Below are 26,732 nucleotides of genomic sequence, written 5' to 3'. Positions count from 1 at the left end.
ATATTGTCATCCTGTTTATTTAACTATATGCAGAGTGAACTCTGAGAGTTGGTGATGGACAAGGAGGCCTGGCATGCTGCGATTCATGGGGTTGCAAAAAGTCGGACATGACTGAGTGACTGAACTGAACTGTAGTGAACTGAGTACATCATGAGAAACTCTGGACTGGAAGAAGCACAAGCTAGAATCAAGATTGCCGGGAGAAATATCAATAACCTCAGATATGCAGATTACACCACCCTTATGGCAGAAAGTGAAGAGGAACTAAAAAGCCTCTTGATGAAAGTGAAAGTGGAGAGTGAAAAGATTGGCTTAAAGCTCAACATTCAGAAAACGAAGATCATGGCATCTGGTCCCATCACTTCATGGGATATAGATGGGGAAACAGTGGAAACAGTGTCAGACTTTATTTTTGGGGGCTCCAAAATCACTGCAGATGGTGACTGCAGCCATGAAATTAAAAGACGCTTACTCCTTGGAAGGAAAGTTATGACCAACTTAGATAATGTATTCAAAAGCAGAGACATTACTTTGTCAACAAAGGTCTGTCTAGTCAAGGCTACGGTTTTTCCTGTGGTCATGTATGGATATGAGAGTTGGACTGTGAAGAAGGCTGAGTGCCAAAGAATTGCTGCTTTTGAACTGTGGTGTTGGAGAAGACTCTTGAGAGTCCCTTGGACTGCAAGGAGATCCAACCAGTCCATTCTGAAGGAGATCAGCCCTGGGATTTCTTTGGAAGGAATGATGCTAAAGCTGAAACTCTAGTGCTTTGGCCACCTCATGCGAAGAATTGACTCATTGGAAAAGACTCTAATGCTGGGAGGGATTGGGGGCAGGAGAAGAAGGGGATGACAGAGGATGAGATGGCTGGATGGCATCACTGACTCAATGGACGTGAGTCTCAGTGAACTCCAGGAGTTGGTGATGGACAGGGAGGCCTGACGTGCTGAGATTCATGGGCTCGCAAAGAGTCGGACACGACTGAGTGACTGAACTGAACTGAAGTGAGAATTGTATTATGAATAAACCTAGACAATATAGACAATTGTTTTTATTTAAATCAGAATTTGTGAGACACTAATATTATAATCTTTAATTTGAGCTATTTATGTATTATAGTACAATAAACTCATAAATTCAGATCAGTTGAATGAAAAGATAAGCTAATATATGTATTTTGATAATTATGTAAAGAAATACTAAGTTAAAGTATATCATCATGTATATGCTAGTTGCTTCCACCGCTTTGCAACCTCAGGTCCTGTAGCCTGCCAGGGTCTTCTGTCCATGGAATTTTCTAGGCAAGAATACTAGAGTGGGTTGCCATTTCCTTCTCCAGGGGATCTTCCTGACCCAGAAGTCAAACCCCCACCTTTTATATCTCCTGCCTTGGCAGGCAGATTCTTCACCACTGTGCCATCTGGGAAGCCCCTATACTATCATAGACCAATCTGATATCATTTTATAAAATGTAAAACTTAATCTGGGCTATAATTAAGATGCCAACTGTTTACTTGAATACCAGCACAAAAAATTGGTTAAAATTATTTGAAGAAATTTTATTCCACAATAAAGATGAACAAGGTGTTAAATCCCTGACAGAAAATTCGTACCCATCACTGAGGCTGTCAGGAATAATATAGTCTTACCACATTCTTTTGCTCCACTGTTCTTTGGGTTTTCCTAAAATATATGTCAGATGGCACTGCCTCAGTCTTTCATGCACTTGTCATGCATGTTTCCATCACCACTTTGTGATTCTGTTTTCTCTCTCTATAGCAATGTAAGGACAAGAGATGAGACTCAATTTTACATGCTGCCTTGACATCTGGTGAATCCAGGAGGGGGTCTCAGATGGCCTAACTACACTTTCATCTCTCCATTATGCTCCTACCTGTAAAGACCTCCTTAGTCAGACAACCTCCTTATCAAAGAGATTGGGCACAATTTTTACTTATTCCAAAACAGTGGGGTTAAGTTTTCTGCCAACCCTTAGAACTATCCAAATAAATCAACCGTACCTTGCCACAGGAGCCAGAGGTCCCCTCACCCTCTTGATGCCACAAAGCCTGCCTTCCACAGCTCCTCGTAGTTCACTCTGTTCCCGAGTGTAACACTTCTGTGGCTCCAGGATATGGACATGGTTTGGACACACATGGACATACAAACACATGGTTTGTATCCTTTCCCCCAAGTTCTAAGTATATGTGATTACTAACCCATTGCTGATGATCTTCCCTGGTGGCTTAAACTGTAAAGAATCTGCCTGCAAAGCAGGAACCACAGGAAACAGAGGTTCTGTCTCTGGGTGGGGAAGATCTCTTGGAGGAGGAAATAGCAACCCACTTCAGTGTTCTTCCTTGGAGAAATCCCATCAACAGAGGAGCTTGAGGGGCTATAGTCCATGGGGTCACAAAGAATTGGGCACAACTGAAGTGACTTAGCCCAACCTGCTGTTTCTTCTGTGCACTGTTGGATACTGTGTATTTGGTTATCCCCGTCACCCTAGGGGGCGTATCCCTTCTTCACTAAATGCACGGATAGGAAGTGATTAAACATCCATGCATTCTTCTCCACACATCCTTTATGCTCAGTTCTAGTTCTTCCTTTTAAAAAGTCTTCCTCATACAGTGTAAGACACTTTAATCATTTGCTCATATCCCAATTTAACTTCCATGCCCCTAATTTCAGCCCTTCTAATATAGTGCTTCATCCTACTGTAGAAACAATATGACCTCGTGTCTCCTTCCTGCATGAGCTTGTGATATCTTTAGACTAGCCACTGTGTCTGTTGCTTCTGTTCTGAACAGCCCATAAACTGAATATTTAGTCAGCAATTGCAGAACCAAACCAATGTGGGGATAATAAAGCCAGATGGTTTATTTCTACCCTAGACCTCCCCTTCACTTCTAATCTAGCGCATCTTTTTTGAGTCTTGCTTTTGAATCATGAGTGAAAATGAGTATGTATTCCCCATGACTACGAGAATAAAACAAATTATTGAAAGTATATGTTCCATTGATAGTGAGTTCATTGTATTATTTTTGAATAGTGGGGACAGAATAGTTTAATATTATGTGTTAATATTAATTTCATTATTGTTTTCTGCTTTTTCTCTAGATACAATTTTTTTTTTTCCTCTTGCTGGTTCCAGATCTCAATCTTATTTACATGTAAACACTAAGCTGAGTTTTTGAATTACAGCTATTCCTTTTCTGTATTCTCCTTCTTGGTAAACAGATCATGTATTAAGTCTGAGCTTACTTTATAGTTTATACTACTGTATACTATAGTTTTTATACTATAAACTATAGTTTATATAGTTTTTCCTATTTTATAATGATAAACCAAAGCCTCTTACTGAAGCAGTAGTTCCATATTTATTTTGTGTGTAAATTTATGTAAGGGTGTAACACCATCACTTCAAACTTTTTATTTCAAAACTCAACTCATTTTCTTTTCAACAGCTTGTTTCTCACTTTATTTTTTAAAACAATATAAACACTCCACTGGTTATTTAGCCTAAAACCTTGGAGTCATTTTAAAACTATTTTCTTTTCTGTTTTTGTATAATCACATAACTAGTAAAATTTCTTGGCTCAACATACAAAGATTGGACTTACTGGAAAACAAAAATTCTATATGAAAGAGGAGGTTTTTAATGGCTTAACAAATAGTAGTTATTGGAAAGTAGAACATGTATTTTATATATTTACACGCAGCATTCTCATTTACCCACATTTGATTGCTATTATGAACAAAAGGGACAAGTTATAAATTTTTTGTTAGTTTTTCTTCTCAAGTAAGCTTGCTCAACTTGATGAGTGAGTCAATTCCTAGGCAGATTGATAAGAAGTCCAGGGTACCCAAAGAGGAGAAAGGGGTCTGGGGCTCTCAAAATGGAGATAAGGGTCTGGAATTCTGGAGGAGGAAAGGACAAACTTTTTTTTTTCCTCCACATTCCTTAGTCTTAGTCACATAAAACGTTTTTATCTTTAAGCCTGGAACAGATGATTACACAACTAACAACTTGGATTGGACTCTGTTCAGTCAGGTCAGTTCAGTTCAGTCACTCAGTCATGTCCAACTCTTTGCTACCCCATAAATCGCAGCATGCCAGGCCTTCCTGACCATCACCAACTCCTGGAGTTTGCCCAAACCCATGTCCATCGAGTCGGTGACGCCATCCGCCATCTCATCCTCTGTCGTCACCTTCCCCTCCTGCCCCCAATACCTTCCAGCATCAGGGTCTTTTCCAATGAGTCAACTCTTTGCATGAGGTGGCCAAAGTATTGGAGTTTCAGCTTCAGCATCGGTACTTCTATGAATACCCAGGACTGATCTCCTTTAGAATCGACTGGTTGGATCTCCTTGCAGTCCAAGGGACTCTCAAGAGTCTTCTCCAACACCACAGTTCAAACCATCAATTCTTTAGCGCTCAGCTTTATTCATAGTCCAACTCTCACATCCATACCATGACCACTGGAAAAACCATAGCCTTAGACAGACCTTTGTTGACAAAATAATGTCTCTGCTTTCGAATAAGCTATCTAGGTTGGTTATAACTTTCCTTCCAAGGAGTAAGCATCTTTTAATTTCATGGCTGCAATCACCATCTACAGTGATTTTGGAGCCCAAAAAAATAAAGTCTGACACTGTTTCCAGTGTTTTCCGATCTATTTCCCATGAAGTGATGGGACCAGATTCCATGAGCTTAGTTTTCTGAATGTTGAGCTTTAAGCCAACCTTTTCACTCTCCTTTTTCACCTTCATCAAGAGGCTCTTTAGTTCTTCACTTTCTGCCATAAGGGTGGTGTCATCTGCATATCTGAGGTTATTAATATTTCTCCCAGAAATCTTGATTCCAGCTTGTGATTCTTCCAGCCCAGTGTTTCTCATGATGTACTCTGCATAGAAGTTAAATAAGCAGGGTGACAACATACAGCCTTGACGTACTCCTTTTCCTATTTGGAACCAGTCTGTTGTTCCATGTCCAGTTCTAACTCTTGCTTCCTGATCTGCATACAAATTTCTCAAGAGGCAGATCAGGTGGTCTGGTATTCTCATCTCTTTCATAATTTCCCACAGTTTATTGTGATCCACACAGTCAAAGGCTTTGGCATAGTCAATAAAGCAGAAATCGATGGTTTTCTGGAACTCTCTTGCTTTTTCCATGATCCAGTGGATGTTGGCAATTTGATCTCTGGTTCCTCTGCCTTTTCTAAAACCAGCTTGAACATCTGGAAGTTCATGGTTCACATATTGCTGAAGCCTGGCTTGAATAATTTTGAGCATTTCTTTACTAGTGTGTGAGATGAGTGCAATTGTGCAGTAGTTTGAGCATTCTTTGGCATTGCCTTTCTTTGGGATTGGAATGAAAACTGACCTTTAGCAGGCCTGTGGCCACTGCTGTGTTTTCCAAATGTGCTGGCATATTCAGTGTAGCACTTTCACAGCACCATCTTTCAGGATTTGAAATAGCTCAACTGGAATGCCATCACCTCCACTAGCTTTGTTCGTAGTGATGCTTTCTAAGGCCCACTTGACTTCACATTCTAGGATGTCTGGCTCTAGGTCAGTGATCACATCATTGTGATTATCTGGGTCATGAAGATCTTTTTTTTGTACAGTTCTTCTGTGTATTCTTTCCACCTCTTCTTAATATCTTCTGCTTCTGTTAGGTCCATACCATTTCTGTCCTTTATCAAGCCCATCTTTGCATGAAATGTTCCCTTGGTATCTCTAATTTTCTTGAAGAGATCTCTAGCCTTTCCCATTCTGTTGTTTCCCTCTATTTCTTTGCATTAGGCCATTCAGGTATGACCTAAATCAAATCCCTTATGATTATACAGTAGGAGTGAGAAATAGATTTAAGGGACTAAATCTTGAACTCTGTACTAAGGATTAGATAGTAGCAATGTATCCTGCTTGAGGACAATTTCTCCTTCCTGAGGGCCTTCTGGCCAATCCTGTTATCTTGAAATGTGGACTGTGGGAGTGGGTCTAGTAAGATCTTTGCAATCTCTGGACATTCTTTTGATTCATTGTAATAACTAATTGGAGAGTATATAACTCCATTGCTAACACTAGCAAGGGGGGTACTCTTTCTGCCCCCTGCTGATGTCTGTATCAGAAGCTTTCTCTATCCCTTTTATACTTTTTTTTTTTTAATTTTATTTTATTTTTAAACTTTACATAATTGTATTAGTTTTGCCAAAAAAAATTCTATTGCACAAAAACTCTGATCGATCAAGCCTCGTATCTGGCCCTGAATTGAATTCTCCTCCTCTGAAGGCAAAGAATTCTGGCATCTTTCATGGTTCAGCAACAACCTTCATTGATATTGTTTACAAAGCAATTTATATCAAATATGCAAATAATTTTTATAAGCTTAATCTCCCTAAAATTAATTATGACCTAAAGAAAAGTAGCAGTGTATGTAAGCAATGTCTATTAATACCACAAGGGGGAAAAAAAATAAGCATGACTTTGGTTTATTTTCTTTCTTTAATTAATTATTTTATTTTAATTAGAGGCTAATTACTTCACAATATTTTGAAATGATTGTGAAAAATCCTTCATACAATCATTTTTGGTATCCTTTTTCTCTTTTTTGTTCATGACCAGGGAACTGTCAACTTTAAAGCATGCATAGAATATGGAAATTTTTTTAATGTAACAATGTTATATCTGTGAAATGCAATATAAAGTGTTGAATTGTTTCTCCAACTTGTCCTCTCAGAAGCAAACACAAAAGTATAAACATAAATATGCCAATTGTATAGACTGTTGTCTATAGCAAATCTCATAAGTAACCCAGGATGTATCTCAAAAGAAAACTAATGATTTTTAATATGATTTGATTTGAAAATATTTGCAACAATGTTTCCATATGTCAGCTGTAACTTGTGTTCTCTATTTTAATAGTGATAAGTATCTGCAGCATGTAAACTATATAATAGACTATGCCTTGTTCTGAGGTTAGGCGCATACCTGAATGCAAATTAATGTAATAAATTCTGAAGTAACATGTAAATTACAGCTTCCCACAAGTAGAAATCATCAAGGATATCTAATCCCTATGATTACATGATGATAATTAGTTAAGTACAGAAAGGTGTTATTTGTTGTGCACCATTAGCATTATTTTTTTACTTTATAATTGAATCATGGACTTTGGTAACATGTTTTCAAGGAAAATAAGATAGACCTTTTTAAAGGAAATGTCTACAAAAATTTTTTAATAATATTAAAAATAACAAATATAAACACAGTAAAATTGAATCAAAGAACAGTCCTTAATATAGTTTAGATTACTGATGTTAAAATTGAATACAAAATGGAAACTGGACTTGAGAATTTTCTGAATATAAAAGAACATATTAAACACATACACAAAACTAAATTATCTTATTTCATGAACAGGAACATAATTTATGTTATTCCTTGTAAAAAACCTCTGAAAAATCATAAAGTAGACTTACCTCATCTTCCCCAAATTGGTATGAGTTGATCACTTTTAACTGATCCCCTGCTGTCTGGAGAGTTCATTTTAATAACCAATCATTGGAAAGGGTAAACGACTTCCTCATTTTCACTCTATAAACCTTCTTATAACTTCATGACCTTGAGGTCATGAAGTTTTTATTTTTGAAGGCTCCTCATTCACAAACTGTTCTTATATGCACAGTAAACTTCACTAAATACTATTCCTTAATTTAGGTTTTTAATTTTGCCATTTCTGGATTTTTACAGTTTCTGGCATCAGAAATGGGATTGAAAGAAGACCCCCAATGACTCAGAGGACAGTGAGCAACCAGGTGCCTGTGCCCTCAGAGCCCATTCCTCTCACTGCTTTCTCACCAACCCTGGAACTGGAGGGTAAGTCTCTCTTCAATCAGAGGTCCACTCTCCTTGTGTTTAGAGCTTTCTGATTTCAATGAGCATACTTGTATTTTGTTTGTTGAAGTTTCTTTCTATCCTGTCCTAAAGGTGGTCTGGGAAACACATGATTCCCTATGTCTTGGGACAGCTACTGGAAAACATGCACCCTCATGGTTAAGATGTCTAGGGATTCTAAAGGCAAAAATGGATTTCACTCAGTCTGAAACTTTTTTTTTTCATCTCTTTCAAAAACAACTGCTTCCTGGAGGTATACCTATTATGGACCAGAATCTTGTGCCTCTTTGGAATATGGGTAAACTTTTGGATAATTTGCAGTTATAACAGCCACTTTTGGGAAACTTGAATTTAGATTGGCCAACTTTAAGGGGCATCTTTGTAAAGAGAGATCTCGAACTTCTAGGAGACAGTGTGGAATGCAATCTTTGATTGAAAGGTAGAGGTTTCTAAAAGACAAATGACTCCAAAAATAGTTTCTCTCTAAAAGTATCTTTACTATGTGTAGATAAAGAATCTTCAGTTACAGGAAAAACATATACACTACTATATTTAAAATAGATAACCAGTAAGGACCTACTGTATAGCATAGGGAACTCTGCTCAGTATTCTATAATAACCTAAATGGGAAAAGGTTTTGAGAAAGAATGTATGTGTATGTGTGTGTGTGTGTATATATATATGTACACACAGACACATATATATATATATCAGAGAAGGCAATGGCACCCCACTCCAGTACTCTTGCCTGGAAAATCCCATGGATGGAGGAGCCTGGTAGGCTGCAGTCCATGGGGTCGCTAGAGTCAGACATGACTGAGCGACTTCACTTTCACTTTTTCACTTTCATGCGTTGGAGAAGGAAATGGCAACCCACTCCAGTGTTCTTGCCTGGAGAATCCCAGGGATGGGGGAGCCTGGTGGGCTGCTGTCTATGGGGTCGCACAGAGTCGAACACGACTGAAGTGACTTAGCAGCAACAGCATATATATATATATATATATATATATACACACACATATATATATAAACTGAACCACATTTCTGTACATCTAAAGGTAACACACCATTGTAAATCAACTATAGTCCAATATAAAAACAAAACGTAACACTTTGGCCATCTGAGCAGTTCGTCTTCTTAGTCTGTCAGCCAGAAGCACAATTTAGATCCAGCTATTCTTTTGAGTTTTGCATTATTGTACCTCAGACATGACTAAAATTTAAAGATGAAGCCTCTAAAATTTTAGCTTATGTCTGCTATATGTTTTTGTGTATTTATGTACATATGTATATTATGTATAATTATATTTAAAAATCAGTTCAATTGAATTGGCCTAAAAATAAATACCTATATAGATTAAGTATTCCTAAAACACCCAAAAATATAGAAACTAACCCAAATTTTTTTCAGGTTCATATGACCTGGTATAATCTTTGATAAATAAAAGTTAATTTAAGTTTGTAGATTTAATATTCACACTCATTCTCAATATTAATATAATACAAATATACAACTTTTTCTACCTGGGTTTACTAGTCAAAAATAAACTCATGTTGAGGCTTCCCTGGTGGCTCAGATGGTAAAGAATCCTCCTGCAATATGACAAACCGGAGTTTGATCCCTGGATTGGGAAGATCCCCTGGAGGAGGAAATGGCTATCCATTCCAGTTATTCTTGCCTGGGAAATCCATGGACAGAGGAGCCTGGCAGTCTCCAGTCCATGGGTAACAGAGTCAGACATGACTAAGCAACTAACACTTTCACTTTCATTTTTATGTTACAAAATTTGTCAACGAGAAAGCTAAGATGATGGCTGATATCTAATCTAAGCATTGTTGTTAAAAATATGTAATGTAAATAAATGTAAAAAATAAAGGTTTATACTAAGTTAAACTAAAAAAATGAATATTCATTGAACATCTAGATTATTTCCAAATAAGATAATATACTATGATTTCACAGGCATTAATTGCTGAACATAAATTTAAATTTGTCTACTTTTGACTTTTCGATATTTTTAGAGAAACAAAAGATGTGTGAGTCTATTAACAAATATGTTATACACTTTAAAAGTTGTATTATTTAAAAACATGTCTCTAAAATATAAGTTTTATAATTAATGTATTTATCAAACTTGCTAATCCACTGTAGGATGCTAACATAGGATAGTTCACAATTCCCTACTTCCTAGCTTTAACTGGAAAGTGAAGTATATATAGTTAAAATATGTTATCAATTTGTAAAAATACAGCTGTTGTTGTTCAGTTGCTCAGTCATATCTGACTCTGTGACCCCATAGACTACAGCACTCCAGGCTTCCCTATCCTTCACTATCTCCCAGAGTTTGCTCAACTCATGTCCATTGAGTCAGTGATACCGTCCAACCATCTCAGCCTTTTTCACCTCCTTCCCTCAATCTTTCCCAGCATCAGGGTCTTTTCCAGTGAAGTTGGCTCTTTGCATCAGGTGGTCAGAGTATGGGAGCTTCAACTTCAGCATCAGTCCTTCCAATGAATATTCAAGGTTGATTTCCTTTAGGATTGACTGGTTTGATCTCCTTGCTATCCAAGGGACTCTCAGGAGCCTATTCCAGCACCAAAGTTCGAAAGCATCGGTTCTTTGGCACTCAGCCTAGAAAGAGTAAGGGTGAAGGGAAACAACTTTGTATACAAGGTAAGGGAAGAAAATGGGATGTATATTTTTCATATAAAGGGTATGCAAGGAATATAGAATGCATTTTTGTCAAGGAAAAGAGAGTACTGTTATCTAAAGTAAAATGACTCATTGTTCTAGAATAAGAAAGCAAAAGAATAAGACAAAACTCATATGGATACAGAATAGAGAATATGACAGATTTAGTGTTAGCAAGCTGGCTCACAGGCTTTCAAATCCAGTCTACCCTGGGTTTTTGTAGACAGAATTTTATTGAAATAGAGCCACACACTCATTGGCTACTTACTGTCTATGGCTGGTTTCGCAGTGGAATGGCAGAGTTAAGTAGTCATGATGGAGAAGAAATGTCCTGCAACACCTGAAATTTTGACCAGGTAGCTGTTTACAGAAAAGCTGGATGACTCTCTTTCCAGACTCCACAAGAGCCAAATCATGACAGACACAAAAACATTTCAGTTCATTAACTTTAGGGATAAATTCTTATTTCCAGTTTCATTGGTAATCCTTTAATAGCCTTACAAGAAATTTCAGGTTTTAGGTGATACTTAGAGACTTCAGTTTTGCATACTACACACATGTTTAGAAAGCTATAGCTTTTTCAGGACAATACAGCTATCTATGAATTTTATGAATTCAATATGTTATGTCCCTGTCCTCAAAAGAGGAGCATTTTTTCTAGGTCACCAGGCCCGTAAAGTTCAGAAAGGTCCCTGTTAAAGGGATATGGTTTTACCAATATCCAAACATACTGGTTGGATTTTAGTAATTTATTACAAAATTTTTTGAAATTCTTTTTTGAGAGGTGGTATAGTTGGAGGAAGAGACTATACTGTGTGTGGTTTTCAATAAATTTACCTCAACTATTAGTGTTTATGGTACCTATTGTATTAGCACATGTATTCCTTAATGGGGATGCTATAATCAAAGCTTTTATATATAAAGAGGCTCTTTAGTTCTTCACTTTCTGCCATAAGGGTGGTGTCATCTGCATATCTGAGGTTATTGATATTTCTCCCGGCAATCTTGATTCCAGCTTGTGCTTCCTCCAGCCCAGGGTTTCTCATGATGTACTCTGCATATAAGTTAAATAAGTAGGGTGACAATATAAGCCTTGACGTACTCCTTTTCCTATTTGGAACCAGTGTGTTGCTCCATTTCCGGTTCTAACTGTTGCTTCCTGACCTGCATACAGATCTCTCAAGAGACAGGTCAGGTGGTCTGGTATTCCCATCTCTTGAAGAATTTTCCACAGTTTATTGTGATCCACACAGTCAAAGGCTTTGACATAGTCAATAAAGCAGAAATAGATGTTTTTCTGGAACTCTCTTGCTTTTTCCATGATCCAGCAGATATTGGCAGTTTGATCTCTGGTTCCTCTACCTTTTCTAAAACCACCTTGATTCAAACGTATTATTTTTAATGGCTGCGTAGTACTCCATTGTGTATATGTATCACAGCTTTCTTATCCATTCATCTGCTGATGGACATCTAGGTTGCTTCCATGTCCTGGCTATTATAAACAGTGCTGCGATGAACATCGAGGTACACGTGTCTCTTTCAATTCTGGTTTCCTCGGTGTGTATGCCCAGCAGTGGGATTGCTGGGTCATAAGGCAGTTCTATTTCCAGTTTTTTAAGGAATCTCCACACTGTTCTCCATAGTGGCTGTACTAGTTTGCATCCCTACCAAGAGTGTAAGAGGGTTCCCTTTTCTCCACACCCTCTCCAGCATTTATTGCTTGTAGACTTTTGGATTGCAGCCATTCTGACTGGCGTGAAATGATACCTCATTGTGGTTTTGATTTGCATTTCTCTGATAATGAGTGATGTTGAGCATTTTTTCATGTGTTTGTTAGCCATCTGTATGTCTTCTTTGGAGAAATGTCTATTTAGTTCTTTGGCACATTTTTTGATTGGGTCGTTTATTTTTCTGGAATTGAGCTTCAGGAGTTGCTTGTATATTTTTGAGATTAGTTGTTTTGTCATTTGCTTCATTTGCTATTATTTTCTCTCATTCTAAAGGCCATCTTTTCACCTTGCTTTATGGAATTTAGAAAGATGGTAACGATAACCCTGTATGGAGACAGCAAAAGAGACACAGATGTATAGAACAGTCTTTTGGACTCTGTGGGAGAGGGAGAGGGTGGGATGATTTGGGAGAATGGCATTGAAACATGTATAATATTATATATGAAATGAATCGCCAGTCCAGGTTCAATGCATGATCCTGGATGCTTGGGACTGGTGCACTGAGGCGACCCAGAGGGATGGGATGGGGAGGGAGGCGGGAGGGGGGTTCAGGATGGGGAACACGTGTACACCCGTGGCAGATTCATGTTGATGTATGGCAAAACCAATGCAATATTGTAAAGTAATTAACCTCCAATTAAAATAAATAAATTTATATTAAAAAAAAATAAAACCAGGTTGAACATCTGGAATTTCATGGTTCACGTATTGCTGAAGCCTGGCTTAGAAAATTTTAAGCATTACTTTACTAGCGTGTGAGATGAGTGCAATTGTGCCGTAGTTTGAGCATTCTTTGTCATTGCCTTTCTTTGGGATTACAAGACAAAGGATAGTTAAAAATACAAGGTTGCAACTGATACATGGTTATTAAGAAACACCAGTCAGCAATTCATATGGACAGAGGGATCCATTTATAAAAGACTTCATAAAGGAGATGAGATTTAAGAATAAAAGCCAGTTGCTTGAATTTCAACATTCTTTAACTGGAAGTTGATAGTAATAAAACTGAGGAGTTTTGTAACTTTTAGCTCTAGATTTCTTGTGTTGTATAATCTGTTTCTTTGTTTACTGTTTTGTTCTGTTGTGTTCATGTCCTGTGTTGTCTAGCTGTGTCATCTGCATTCTGAAATAATACCCTTGAGGCTAAAAATCTTAGTTATGAAACTTATTTTCACATGATCCTACATAAAAATATCCATGTGATAAATTAATGTGTAAAAACCATGAAAAGGCATGCACATGTCTATATTTCATATGTTCGGAAGCGGCTATTAAAGCTATTGTGTGTGTGTTATTTAGCGTAATTTAAACCATTGTGATATACAGATCCACATTGTGTATGGGCTCAAACACACTAAAATTTTATTTGCAACACAATCCAGCACTGGCGTCCCTAGTTGACTGTAAGTTTTTCTACACTTGTCTTTTAAGCACTAGGGTTTTTTCCATCATGGGCCTTCACCGCCTCTTTGGTGATCATCATTTTCTGCATCAAATAGAAGCATGGTGAAAAAAGTAAGAAGGGCTACTTCTTGTAAGTCTTGCAACGAAATTGTACTTTCCACTTCCACTCACATTCTATTGGCTAGAGTTATGCCACAGAACCAAGTTTATCTATAAGAAAGTCTGTGAATGTCTTTAATTGGATATTCAAGAAGAGGTGATGAATTTATAGTAAACAGGTAAGTGTTTTTCCCTTAGCCACCATCAGTGCAGTTAATTTTTCAAGTCTAAATCTCTGCACTTATTGACACTATTGTCTCTGAGAAATACCTGTACCCTAGCTACTGCTGAGACAGAATAAGCTTGTGTTGACAGCCACGTAATAGCTTTCAAAGCCTCAACTGAAAGAAATACTATTTGTGGAGGATTTTGTGTAATCATTCTATTCATCTAGGGCAGTGCTTCTTAATCATGGGTGTTTGCCTTCCTCCACAGGAAACATTTGGCAATATTTAGGTACATTTTAGGTTGTCACAATCAGGAGAGTGAAGCTGCTGGCATCTAGCGGGTTGAGGCCAGAAATGCTGATAAACAACATTTAGTGCACAGCTCTTCCCAGCAAACAAAGACCAAGCTCAATATGTTAATAGTACTGAAGTTGAGGAGCCCTGCTCTATATACTCTAGGCTCTTCACTCAAAGTGAAGCTATGCCATTAGAAATGTACAAGTCGTCTTATAACAGCATATTAGTACATTGTGTATGCTCTGCCGTACTGATTACTCCATGATTTACTCCAGGGCTTCCCAGGTGGTATTAGTGGTAAAGAACCCACCTGCTAGTGCAGGGGATATAAAGACGTGGGTTCAGTCCCTAGGTCAGGAAGGTACCCTGGAGGAGGACATGGCAACCCACTCCAGTATTCTCGCCTGGAGAATCCCATGATCAGAGGAGCCTGGCAGGCTACAGTCCATAGGATTGCAAAGAGTCAGACACAACTGAAGTGATTTACTACGGCACATGGTTTCTATGCTGATATGATACCTCTGGACTATATTGGCAGATGTGACAAGAAATTATGCATTTTATCTGTATATTTATTATAAAGGAGGTGTATTGCATAGAGTTAATTCTCTGAGGAGTTGTAGTAAAGATCTCTCTTTTTATGAGTTTCAAAAATAAAATCAGAGACATGAATTTCTTCTGCTTTTATGTCCTGGCTGTTGTATATAGTGCTTCAGTGAACACTGGGGTACATGAATCTTTTCAAATTGTTGTTTTTTTCCAGATATATGCCCAGTAGTGGGATTGAAGAATAATATTTTAATTCTGTTTTGGTTTTTTTGATGAACCTCCATACTGTTGAAAATAATTTTTAAAGCTGTGTGGGTTAAAAAGTAAGTGAATGAATTAAATAGTAATGATAAAGAGACCTTATTGTCACAGAATTTGTACTTCCTAATAAATAGTGTTCAGTGAGGAAGCATTCAAATTAACTTGTCTAATGTTGCATGATATATAGCAGGATCAGGAAATGAGAAAAAATAAATCAAGTCAACATATGATTTTACTTTGGACCTAGCTAAATCGAAATCTGGATTATATATATCTGGTTGGTTGGGAATAGATTTCCTAGGCATGTGAAATATAGTAATATATACCCCAAAAGGCAGCAGAGACAATACCCATTATTCCCAACTACTCTCTTTTTCTGCTTTTATTGAGTGAAACATCCAAGCTTTAATCAAATCAGTATTTATTTTAATCATCATTCTCTTTAGAACATGCTAAATTAGGGTTAAATATCTTTTTAAACATATACTCTTGCATCGTTGTAATTATCAGATAATGTTTCAATATTCTCCAGAATAGCTGGTTTTCATTCTTTCCTCCAACATTGCACAGACTTGTGTAACCTAATGAATTATTGAATGTATGTATGGCTACACAAATACAAATATTTTAAGCTCTTCACGATTTGCTGTGCAGTTTAAATACAAGTGCTATTTTCAAAATGTTCTAGGTTTTATTTTAAAAACACAAGCTGTCCTTTGGAATATTTATATACATTTTAAACTAAAATTCACAGACTGGCAGGCTGTTTTCTTTGGGCTGCATAGCACTTTAATTTTTAAAATACTTTTAAAATTATTTGGTATCTTTTAAAAATTGGCATATTTCTGGCAGGATAATCAGCCATGTTAGGGTTCTTTTTTCCAGATGGCATCAATCACCCAGATCCATTTTAACCTGAACTCTTTCCATTTAACCACAGACTCTGGCAAGTTTACTTATTACCTCACTGGACCCTGTAAGTACCTCTTCTTAATGACTCACTTCCCGCCCCGTGGCCACAAATTTAAAAAAGAAAAAAAAAAAGTAGATAAATTTTGAGCATTTGGTTTTTATTCATGGTATTGGATGTAACAATGGCAGTACTGAGTCTGGTAACATGTGATTGCAAAAGTAAAAGATGATCTGGATACCATGCCATTATTTCATCTGGCCTGCATGTGAGGACAAATGAGCGCTAGTAGTCATGGAAGGCTTTGTTTCTATTTCAGATTTGTCTGCTCTAAACATAGTGTTCAGCCTGGGTATCATGTGCTTAGCTCACCAAGCTCTCTCAGAAAAGCATCTTTCTGATTGCAAATGACAGATTCTCCTTTCTTCTCTACCTTTCACTCTCAGAATTAACATCTACCAAATGAAAGTGAAGCTCTAGAGTTTATGGATGGCCTCTGATCATGGACCTTGTCACCCTTTGGTAGGAATTTTAGAAAGCATCATGGAAAATCAGACTAGATGCCTCAGAGAAGAATTCACAGCTGTTGAAGAGGATGAAGTTGGGGATTTTAGATTGATGAGAACTTGTGATCAAATCCATTGACAGATTATAAAATAAGACCATAATGGCACTTGACTTCATATCCTATATACATATTCAGGAAAAATAACACTTTAAAAGAGTACATAGCATACAAGATTGCAAAGAGTAAAGTTAGTCATTTAAAAAATTGATGGCAGTTTATAATGAAATCCAGAGGAAATGCTTAAAAATCATGTCATAATGACCCATATGTTCTGATGTGTGAGTCAAAAATTAGGCTCTCACATTCTCACAGGCAATCAAAAAAAGGAGAAAACTGCCCAGGGATGTAACCCAGAGCCTCTAAAAGATATAAACAGAGTGATTGCTCAAAAAACTCATATTTGTTGTTTTACAGGGAATTTATCCCAGTTGTCTTATAAACAAAATGTGTTGCAATGAATTAAGGAAAGGAGCAATGACTACTGGCAGAAGAAGGGCCTGCATTGTCCCAGCCCCGAACTGGGCTTTCACCCCTGATGCATCACCCTCCCATGGGCCCCAGAGGGGAGCTGGCCTCAGGTACCTCCTCTCCAAGCATCCTGGCTAGTGTCACCTCCCCTGCTGGTGGAGTTATCGGCTACCCCTCCTTATGCCTTCTCCTGTAGTCAGAGCTGACCCCAGCAGAGGGCTGAGCAACAGAGGTTCCTCACACTTTGCTTCCCCACCCTAGGATACTCCAAGGCTTATGGTTTTTCTATAGGTTTCCAGAGGGGGCCACAGAGAGGGGACCTGACAACAAAGAGATTAGATTTCCCCCTTAAAAAATCCATATGGCATATTTACGTATTCATTTCATGGTATCATTTCTTATTCTGACTTTTAGCATGAGCTAGTGCCATAGCATCAAAGTGACTAGTAATGCTTCCAGTGGCTGAGAGAATGATAGTTTTGCCCTTCTAATGATCTGAATAGGTACAATGTGAAACATTTCAAGCTACTTTCAAGATGATTTCTCTCAACTGACCCTGGGATAAGATGGGGTGACAGGTGACTGAGGAGCAGCTCTTCTTTGAGTAAAAGCACACATCCTTCAATTGACTATTGACTGGAGTTGAGGTCAGTGATCCCTTGTGTAAGTGGGAGACCAACAAAACGGTGCTAAAGACCACTATTAACTCTACAAAGAGGAGGAAAGGATAGGGTCAGTATTCTCTTCAAGTAATTGTATAGGATCTGCTTATATGTATAGGTAAAATTATGATAGAAGTTCTATGCCATATAGCTTAGCCAGGAATGATTTCAGTTTTCAAAAAAACATAAAGGTTGTTATAGTCATACATCTTCCTCCATAATAATAATACTGCCAACAAAATTCATATTAAATATTGGTATTTTGATATTTTAATTAGAAAGTATCCAATAGTAATAATTGATTAACTTTTGGAATAGCTCATCTGTGTTCTTTCTTTATGAAATAATTACCTGGCAGGATTGTCTGTCTAAGACATTTCTGGGTTAAGACAATAATACAATGTAATTTGTTAATAAATAACGTTTATGTTCTTTCCCTTTGATAATGGGGTGAACAGCTTATTACATAGACTATCTAAAATGGTATGTTAAATATGGAAAGACAAAAATGAAAAGTAGAGAGACACATTAATGAGATTTAGAAGTATTGAAGGCCATTCAAAATCCTTTTTAAAAGCTATTATAATACAGTTATAAAGTTACTACTCACTCCCCATAAGAGAAATAGAGGAAATATTATACCCATTAGAAAGTGCTTGCTAAATATCCATAACTTAATATCTTAACTTTTTGGTTATTTTGAAGGGCATAAAAATCTTATTGGAACTGATTTTTTACTTAAAGTGTTGTTTGTTTAGTCAGCTTACTCACTTCTGAGGTCATAGTCCTTGAAATCAGATTTTGATTCCATCTGACAAATTGTTCATGTTCTTCAGGATTCAAGATACTGTGCCAGATGCTGAACACAATGGATATGTCATGATCTTAAATGAGTCTTCCCTTTTAGCAAACAAAATAAATCTGTATTGCACGGTGACTCATAGAATAGCCCTCTCATCAGAATACCTGGTTTCACTTCTAATCACTTCCATTTAGCTGTTTGACTTTGGAAAATTAGTTTGAAATCTCTTTGGTTTCAATGTATTCATCAAAAATATGAAGATCATAATAATGTACTTCTCTTAAGCAATGATCCCTGTAAGTGAAAGTGAAAGTCGTTCAGTTGTGTCCAACTCTTTGTGACCCCATGGACTATGCAGTCCATGGAATTCTTCAGGCCAGAATACTGGAGTGGATAGCCATTCCCTTCTCCAGGGTATCTTCCCAACCCAGAGATTGAATCTTCGTCTCCTGCATTGCAGTGGGTTCTTTACCAGCTGAATCACCAGGGAAGCCCAATCCCTGTAAAGCCTCAGCACATTTCAACTGTTGGTTATTTATTATTACTATTATTGTTATTGCTGATGTTTTACAACTAGCTTTCTATACTTTGGTGTGTGTTCACAATACATAATTGTTATGCAGTATAACATTTAAAACACAAGTAATTAACAACCAAGCATTCAATCAGTGGGGATGTCTTGAGTCTCCTGTGGAAGAACAGCTGACTGTCTCATAAGACCCATTCTGTGGTATTGCCTTGGTGAATACGTCATAATTTTGGGTCTAGCTCAAAACATGTGTGTCCGCAAACTGAACACTTTCCCAGAGGTCTGGTCACGTCAACCAAGTTCTCAAGAATTATGAAGAAAAACAAATCCCACTTTAAATTACACAATGGAAAATATAACTATCATATAGTCTAAAATACTGGGCTTTGCTTGGCGAACATATCACTTCATGAGAAATCAGATCTAAAAAAGCTTCAAGCTTAAGTGAAAACTGTATTTGAAAATATGGGCATTTTATGATTACAAATTTAAATATCTTCTAGTTTAAGAGAATAATCATTTTGCCAATGGGATGGAAATAATCATGTTCACTGTCTAAAATGCCCTTTCTTTTACATTATAATTAAATAGACACTGTCATTATATGCTCACTCAGCTTCTTCTAACATTATGTAGCTAATCATCTCCCTCCTTGCTTCCACCCCAAAGTATATAGTCCTTTAAGACTTGTTCATGTATCAGTTAGGTAATAAATAGAAACTCTCATTCTGTCACTTTAATAGGACTTGGGATTTATCACTTAAATTATTTGGTGTGATTGCTAAAGTTAATAATATTTCAAATTGAATCCTGTTCTTGCTATCATTTAGTACTTTGCAGAGAGGAACAATGTTGGTCACAGAAGGTAGGTACTCAAAAAGAGAAAAAATAAAACAGTGAACACTGCCGTTATATTGCTTTTTCAATTTGGAGGTTAAAAAAAAATATATTAATGGTATATAAGAAAAAAAGTCAAATGACTCTCTGAAATTATTGGCAATGCAGCCGAGACTTTCATTATTTTATAACCCAGTTGTTTCCTTACTGCTTTCAGAGAAAATAAGAGAATGTTTCTGAAAAAGCAATTTCAATGAAAGATCTATTAAAATGTAAATATTATGAACTTTCATATTGCTGTGACTGAAAAATACTTATGTTTTATAGTGAAGTCTCAATGAATTAGGTTTGATGGTTTTACTCTTGTATGTTCAGTTCGGTCGCTCAGTTGTGTACGACTCTTTGCGACCCCATGATCCGCAGCATGTCAGGCCTCCCTATCCATCGCCAACTCCCAGAGTTCACCCAAACCCATGTCCATTGAGTCGGTGATGCCATCCAACCATTTCATCCTCTGTCATCCCCTTCTCCTCCTGTCCTCAATCTTTTCCAGCATCAGGGTCTTTTCCAATGAGTCAGCTCTTCGCATCAGATGGCCAAAGTATTGGAGTTTCAGCTTCGACATCAGTCCTACCACTGAACACCCAGGTCTGATCTCCTTTAGGATGGACTGGTTGGATCTCCTTGCAGTCCAAGCAACTCTCAAGAATCTTCTCCAACACCACAGTTCAAAAGCATCAATTCTACGGTGCTCAGTTTTCTTCACAGTCCAACTCTCCCATCCATACATGACCACTGGAGAAACCATAGCCTTGACTAGATGGACCTTTGTTGGCAAAGTAATGTCTCTGCTTTTGAATATGCTGTCTATGTTGCTCATAACTTTCCTTCCAACGAGTAAGCGTCTTTTAATTTCATGGCTGCAGTCACCATCTGCAGTGATTTTGGAGCCCAAAAAAATAAAGTCTGGCACTGTTTCCACTGTTTCCCCATCTATTTCCCATGAAGTGATGGGACCAGATGCCATGATCTTAGTTTTCTGAATGTTGAGCTTTAAGCCAACTTTTTCACTCTCCTCTTTCACTTTCAAGAGGCTCTTTAGTTCTTCTTCACTTTCTGCCATAAGGGTGCTGTCATCTCCATATCTGAGGTTATTGATATTTCTCCTGGAAATCTTGATTCCAGCTTGTGCTTCCTCCAGCCCAGCATTTCCTATGATGTACTTGGCATAGAAGTTAAATAAGCAGGGTGACAATATACAGCCTTGACGTATTCCTTTTCCTATTTGGAATCAATCTGTTGTTCTATGTCCAGTTCTAACTGTTGCTTCTTGACCTGCATATAGGTTTCTCAAGAGGCAGGTCAAGTGGTCTGGTATTCCTATCTCTTTCAGAATTTTCCACAGTTTATTGTGATCTACACAGTCAAAGGCTTTGGCATAGTCAATAAAGCAGAAATAGATGTTTTTCTGGAACTCTCTTGCTTTTTAGATTAAGAAAAACTCTTCTGTGTTTGATTATATGATTTGTATGTGTTTGATTAAATACACATACTCACATATACCTATTAAAATATACAAAATATATATACAAACTTTGTGAATCAATTTTCTTCTTTCATTTAAAAAATATTTTTATTATATAGACCAATTGGTTGATCATATTGCATAGAATTTCTGTAATTTCAAGATTTGTCATATGGTGTCATATTAGGAAAGAAGTCCCATATTAGAATTTTCAAGTGAAATTGATTATTATCTATTCACAGTGCTTAGTTTTACTCGCAGCTGGAAAAAGCAACCTACCACCTGGCAAGACCTTAATATATACTTAGACTCTACTGATCCTACATAGTATCCTATATTTTTCTCCACATTTCTTTTACAGTATAAGTAGTTAAAAGATTGATTCTTAAATTGAAACCTGTATCTGGCAAGTGAAATATATTAAGCCATTAGCAACTATAAATATTATATGAATTAATTTCTTGGAATATATTCAAGTTTTTATTACCGATTGACAGTTTAGATTATATCTCTTGACTGGTTTTGATAAGAGGAAACAGATAAATATCCTTAATATTTATCTCATGAAAAATAAGGCACCAAAAAAGGACATATTTCACAACAGGTAGATGCCAAGAAATAGTATAACATCTCAATTATAATTTTTTTATATATTAATAGGTAATTTTTATTAGCGTGTTTTATGTGTCATGAACACTTCTAAGCATTTTTGTGTGTATTATTTAATTTTTCTAATAATGCTAAATAAAAATTATGCTCCTCTCCTTATTTACACATAGTAATCCAAGGCACAGAGAGGTTCTGCTATTTTCCCAAGGTAATCTAGCTACTAGATGAATGAATACTGGTTCAGTTCAGTTCAGTTGCTCAGTTGTGTCTGACTTCTCGTGACCCCATGAATCGCAGCACGCCAGGCCACCCTGTCCATTACCAACTCCCGGAGTTCACTGAGACTCACGTCCATCGAGTCAGTGATGCCATCCAGTCATCTCATCCTCTGTCGTCCCCTTCTCCTCCTGCCCCCAATCCCTCCCAGCATCAGAGTCTTTTCCAATAAGTCAACTCTTCACATGAGGTGGCCAAAGTACTGGAGTTTCAGCTTCAGCATCATTCCCTCCAAAGAAATCCCAGGGCTGATCTCCTTCAAAATGGACTGGTTGGATCTCCTTGCAGTCCAGGGGACTCTCAAGAGTCTTCTCCAACACCACAGTTCAAAAGCATCAATTCTTTGGCGCTCAGCCTTCTTCACAGTCCAACTCTCACATCCATACATGACCACAGGAAAAACCATAGCCTTGACTAGACGGACCTTTGTTGGCAAAGTAATGTCTTTGCTTTTGAATATGCTATCTAGGTTGGTCATAACTTTCCTTCCAAGGAGTAAGCGTCTTTTAATTTCATGCTTGTAATCATCATCTGCAGTGATTTTGGAGCAAAAAAATAAATAAATAAAGTCTGACACTGTTTCCACTGTTTCCCCATCTATTTCCCATGAAGTGATGGGACCAGATGCCATGATCTTGGTTTTCTGAATGTTGAGCTTTAAGCCAACTTTTTCACTCTCCTCTTTCACTTTCATCAAGAGGCTTTTTAGTTCCTCTTCACTTTCTGCCATAAGGGTGCTGTCATCTGCATATCTGAGGTTATTGATATTTCTCCCGGCAATCTTGATTTAGCTTGTGTTTCTTCCAGTCCAGCATTTCTCATGATGTACTCTGCATATAAGTTAAATAAGCAGGGTGATAATATACAGCCTAGACGTACTCCTTTTCCTATTTGGAACCAGTCTGTTGTTCTGTGTCCAATTCTAACTGTTGCTTCCTGACCTGCATACAGATTTCTCAAGAGGCAGGTCAAGTGGTCTGGTATTCCCATCTCTTTCAGAATTTTCCACAGTTTATTGTGATCCATACAGTCAAAGGCATTGGCATAGTCAATAGAGCAGAAATAGATGCTTTTCTGAAACTCTCTTGCTTTTTCCATGATCCACCGGAATACTGGTTAGGGACACACAAAGTCTGGCTTGTGAAACCACATTCTTATCTTTGCTAATACCTGAGCCAGGCACTGTACTAATTGCACTAACTGTACTATACAAATTGTACTGTACCTGTATTGTATTAGAATTGTGCTGATTTCATGGGCTTCTGTGAAAGCTCAGTTGGTAAAGAATCTGCCTGTAGTGCAAGAATCCCTGGTTTGATTCCTGGGTCAGGAAGATCCCCTGGAGAAGGGAAAGGCTACCCACTCCAGTATTTTGGGCTTCCCTTGTGGCTTAGCTGGTAAAGAATCCACCTGCAATGCAGAAGACCTGGGTTTGATCCCTGGGTTTGGAAGATCCCCTGGAGATACCCCCTCCAGTACTCTGGCCTAGAGAATTCCATGGACTGTACAGTCTTTGCAAAAAGTGGAACATGACAGAGCGACTTTCACTTTCAAGGTTTTAAGTTCTTGCCCTTTCATTTTTATCTATATGCCCCAGGGAAAATCATTAATTTTAAGTGTCTTCAGTGTGTTGTTTTTTTTTTTTCCCTCCCGCTGTGGGTGAAGGGCCGGTACTTCATTCTTTCTAAGAATCCTTCCATTGGTGGTTTTCTGCTTCTATGCTAGTGATACAATAAAACAATTGTTTCTTATTTCATGTCTAACTTTTCTTTTGCCTATATCTGACTTTTCAGCTCTTTTTTTTCAGTCTTGATATATGATAACCTTTATATTCTGATTTTGGAAAATGACGCTGTTTGTGTGTCAATTTCTGTGGTATCAAACCGCTTGCTCACCTTAGATTTGTGTCATTAAAAATAAATCGGCTGGCAAATGTAGTATCTTCTATAGAAAATCAAAGCAATTTCTAGATTGAAACCTCTACAATTTGGTTTAAAATTAGAGGGTCACCTATATACTTGGATCTGACAAGAAGCAGTTGTTTTTTAACTGCAAAATGTGATGTAGAGCAAGCATCTGAAGGAGTTTAATGGTTTTCATGCTGCCCAGTAAATTCCCAATGGCTGCTAAGTCTAAATATAATCACAGGGCCTAGTGAAGTGTATCCGCAGGAGGTCTAGGTGGATTTTGACCTCAATTTTCCAATAAAGACAGTTCTCAAGTTGCTTCTTATACAGATTTAGTCCAGGGCACTAATAGAGAGGGAAAAAAAGAAAAGAAAAAAAAAAACAAAAAAACACCAGACACAAATAGATCTCCCAGTAAACCTTAATCTCATATCCCACTTCATTAGAAGAAAACATTTCTATATTTGTTTAAGTAGTGAAAGCAAAAGGAGAGAAAGCAAAAAAGCAAAAGCAAAATTAAAAAAAAACATTTTTAAAATATTTCTTTTCATACACACACACACACTTAAGAGAGTTATGAGTTTTTGCACAGTTATTTTCTTTACAAATAATGTTTTCTGATTTTTCTGAATGTTAGATGTATGGCCCATTTGTTCAAATGAATAGAAAATGCCAATTATTGAGTTCTAGGTAAAGCACTAAGTTTAATTAGTAAGCAAACAGGACTCTTTCTTAAAGAGACAGCCAGTGCCTTCTAGGATATTTATCATAATTTAGTTGAAAAAGAAGTGAGAATGGGAAAAGTTTTAAAGTATTTCTTTAAGGATATAAACTGTTAACAACCATACATGGGATGTCATAAAGCACTGGAACAAATACGGAATGTTTTATAATGGATGATGTATTTAAATTGATACTAAAGAATTTAAAGTATATACATAGGAACAATAGGTTTGATAGATCATAAGGAGTCATTTTCAGTTACTGTTCATTCATTAAAGTTAAGAATCTTTGTCATCAGACCCAGCAAAGTAACGGATGCTTTATTGACTCTCCACAATTTATTTATCAGATCATAATCCAGCAAAATGCACCATTCACTTTCCTCTATATTTATTGCACAGGCATTTCACTAAGATTTCTGTGTTCATAGTATTTCCCAGGAGCACAGAGAAGCAAGTATGCAAAAACCATAGCAACTTGATGAGTTCAAATAGATGGATGCATAAAGTGTTCTTGAAGAACAGACAAAGGAGAATGTGAATAATGTCAAAAAAAATAATTTCTGTTGTCTTTTGGGATGAAAATGAATTTTTCAGGTAAAGGGGAATATATCACAGCAAACCCTGGAAAATTCTTAAAGAGATGGGAATACCAGAGCTCCTGACCAGCCTCTTGAGAAACCTATATGCAGGTCAGGAAGCAACAGTTAGAACTGGACGTGGAACAACAGACTGGTTTCAAATCAGGAAAGGAGTGCATCAAGGCTATATATTGTCACCCTGCTTATTTAGCTTATATGCAGAGCACATCATGAGAAACACTGGGCTGGATGAAGCACAAGCTGGAATCAAGATTGCTGGGAGAAATATCAATAGCCTCAGGTATGCAGATGATACTACCCTTATGTCAGAAAGCGAAGAAGAACTAAAGAGCCTCTTGATGAAAGTGAAAGAGGAGAGTGAAAAAGTTTACTTAAAACTCAACATTCACAAAACTAAGATCATGGCATCTGGTCCCATCACTTCATGCCAAGTAGATGGGGAAACAATGGAAACAGTGACAGACATTACCAACAAAGGTCTGTCTAGTTAAAGCTATGGTTTTTCCAGTAGTTATGTATGGATCTGAGAGTTGGACCATAAAGAAAGCTGAGCACCAAATAATTGATGCTTTTGAACTGTGGTGTTGGAGAAGACTCTTGAGAATCCCCTGAACTGCAGGGAGATCCAACCAGTCCATCCTAAAGGAAATCAGTCCTGAATATTCACTGGGAGGGCTGATACTGAAGCTGAAACTCCAATACTTTGGCCACCTCATGTGAAGAACCGACTCATTGGAAAAGACCCTGATACTGGGAAAGATTGACAGCGGGAGGAGAAGGGGACAACAGAGGGTGAGATGGCTGGATGGCATCACCAACATGATGGACATGAATTTGAGTAGGCTCCGAGAGTTGGTGATGGACAGAGAAGCCTGGTGTGCTGCATTCCATGGGGTCGCAAAGAGTTGGACATGACTGAGCAAGTGAACTTAACTGATATTCAGTACATTAAATTTTATATTTTTATTGAGTGTTAATTACTTTTTTCATTTTTCTATATAAAATATTTTACTTCAATCCTCCCAAATATCAGTTTAGAATGCATTCCTTTCACTTTAGCTATTTCCTTATTATTTCATAATTTTCACTTACCAAACTGACTACATGGAATGTAGTTGACTGAGTTTCCTTTAATAATAAGTGTTTCTTCATCTGCTTTTTTCCAAAATTGTTTTTTTTTTTTTTCTCTGCTAGCTGTTGTCATTTCAGTAAGTTTC

The 26,732-nt window shown here is 37.3% G+C and overlaps 1 long non-coding RNA gene across 1 annotated transcript in view; it reads left to right on the top strand.

Moving 5' to 3' along the window:
• Window positions 1-26,732, top strand: part of LOC133251023 (uncharacterized) — a 273,371-nt gene that overhangs the window by 46,431 nt on the left and 200,208 nt on the right. Inside the window, exon 2 of the long non-coding RNA XR_009737488.1 lies at window positions 7,756-7,881. This is a non-coding gene — a long non-coding RNA (uncharacterized LOC133251023). The remainder of the gene's footprint in view (window positions 1-7,755; window positions 7,882-26,732) is intronic.

The sequence above is a fragment of the Bos javanicus genome, chromosome 7 (assembly GCF_032452875.1).
Source record: "Bos javanicus breed banteng chromosome 7, ARS-OSU_banteng_1.0, whole genome shotgun sequence".
Lineage (NCBI taxonomy): Eukaryota > Metazoa > Chordata > Mammalia > Artiodactyla > Bovidae > Bos > Bos javanicus.
Note: the sequence above shows the minus strand (reverse complement) of the source record. Positions and strands in the feature narration are given on the sequence as shown.